General features: G+C 30.6%; 1 protein-coding gene across 2 annotated transcripts in view; it reads left to right on the top strand.

Annotated features, from left to right (window-relative positions):
* The window catches only part of adgra1b (adhesion G protein-coupled receptor A1b), a 168783-nt gene that overhangs the window by 62297 nt on the left and 103986 nt on the right, over positions 1–2500 (top strand). The window lies entirely within an intron of this gene.

The raw sequence follows: 2500 nt of genomic DNA, 5'->3' as shown, positions 1-2500 counted from the left end.
TGAAAAGGAAATGGATGAAGTAAAAAAAATATTAATAATAATAAAAATAAATAATATCATAAAATAAAATACAAATAAATAAATTATCTAAAATAAATAAATAAATAAATAAATTATCTAAACTAAATAAATAAATAAATTCTCTAAAATAAATAAATAAATAAATTATCTAAACTAAATAAATAAATAAATTATCTAAAATAAATAAATAAATAAATTATCTAAAATAAATAAATAAATAAATTATCTAAATAAATAAATAATTAAATAAATAAATAAATTAATTAATTAATTATCTTAAATAAATAAATAAATTATCTAAACTAAATAAATAAATAAATAAATTATCTAAAATAAATAAATAAATAAATAAATAAATAAATAAATAAATAAATAAATAAATTTTAAAAAATAAGGGGGGGGGGGGTTGTTGGGAATTTATGGTTAGAAGAGTACATTAGTTTCAATATGGATTATTGTGTTTTGATAAATGTTTTGGTTGATCCTCTGAGAAAATATTACATTTTTTCTGTTTTCAAAAATAGCATTACATCACTAAGCCAAAGTTGCAGTTTAGGTGGCATTGGTGATTTCCACTCTGAAGGTGAAGGTGAACTCTGAAGAATACTGAAGACTCAGTTTGTCACATGACCAGAACATATGGGTTAGGTCTGCCTTGCATGAGTTGCAACAATCCCATGTTTCATCCATATTGGGGTAGATTTTAGCCAGTTTGGTTTTGCTGTAGTGAATACGGTAAAGAATTTTCATCTTGATCAGATTAAGACACGCACATGATGAAGTCTTGTTCATAATTTCAACTGCTATATGCCAAGTTTCTTCTGAAATATGAATTCCTAGTTCTTCTATCCATTTCATTTTAATCTTCTCTAGTGTTATCTTGCAGAATGCCATAATCAAGTTGTATATTTTGGAAATGAGGCCTTTGGGGTGTACAGGGATCTTTAAAATTAAGTGTAGTCCAGATTCAGCAGGCATTTGAGGGAATACAGAGCACTGGGTTTGAATAAAGTGACAAACCTGGAGGTATCGAAAAAAGTCAGATTTTTGAAGATTAATTGGCGGTTCATTCCGCTGTGGCAACCCCGGATTAATAAAGGGACTAAGCCCCCTATCGAAAGTCTACAGGACAAACCATCATCATACAATAACTTGCCTAATAACCCTAACCTGCTTAGTTACCCTAATTACCCTAGTTAAGCCTTTAAATGTCACTTTAAGCTGTATAGAAGTGTCTTGAAGAATATCTAGTCTAATAGTATTTACTTAATTAATCTTAAATAAATCTTATTTAAAGAGAAAATAAATCAGTTATTAGAGATGAGTTATGAGTGAGATAGTATTAGTGCTGGGCAAAGATTAATTAAATATATATATATATATATATATATATATATATATATATATATATATATATATATATATATATATATATATATATATTTGTAAATTCACTTACTATAATATAAAATCATTATATTAAATCATAACCAAGCACTCTATATTCAAGAAAGCAACACTCTTGCTTGAATGAAATTGTCAGACTACATTATATCTTATAAAAATAAAAGCACAAACCCATACAGGCTCATTTTCTGCCCTCATAACCCAAATTACAGCCTCATTCTGACGGCATTATAATATCTTCATCACAGCAAGTGTCTATTTTTGATTAAGTGTGTGACTTTGACACTATAATGTCAGCTCAGACATCACTAAAACAGCAATTACCATATCACCATCCACCATAAACATCACACATCCCCAATCCGCATGCATAAATCTTCATGTTTCTGCTCGAGATGTCTGCGGTGGGGAAATAAAGCGCTGTTTTTCCCTTGTTTTGTCGTCTGTCACTGAGCTACCGTGCAATTTAGATGCCATTTGAGTCTCTGCACACTGTTATCCGCTATTTTCAGCTTTAAGTGTTACGTACACATGTTTCAGAACAACATGTTTAGCATTTTAATAACACCGGCGGACGCTCAGAAGAGAGAAAACACACTGGCTTTGGGGAAAAGTGTGTTAATTACACATTGAAGAAGAGCTGATTGTGGTGTGTGTGTGACCTTCAGCTGATCACACACTTCACTGTGGACGGGAAGAAATGCTGATGTTTGTTCAGAAGAGGCTGTTTGGCATTGAAGGTTTATGATTTATCAATATGTGCATTCAGCAGAAGCCAAAACACAGCTTGTGTGAAGCGTTCTGAGCTGTGTGTGTCGTTGTGCATTTCTGAAGTGGATTTATTATTGTGATTAGAACAGCTGAAATTAAAAAATTAACAGGCAAACATCTAATCGACAAGGTCAGTGGGTGGGGAAAGGACGAGGACTCAAATGCAGAACTAAAATGGGTACTTATTAATTATAAAATAAAACTAAACAGAACAAATGCAACCCAGAGAGGGAAAACACTACTAAAAAGACAAACTAGACTGGACTGGCAAGGAAAAGGACATGAGCTATAAAGAGAAATA

Source organism: Danio rerio, chromosome 13 (genome assembly GCF_049306965.1).
Source record: "Danio rerio strain Tuebingen ecotype United States chromosome 13, GRCz12tu, whole genome shotgun sequence".
NCBI lineage: Eukaryota > Metazoa > Chordata > Actinopteri > Cypriniformes > Danionidae > Danio > Danio rerio.
Note: the sequence above shows the minus strand (reverse complement) of the source record. Positions and strands in the feature narration are given on the sequence as shown.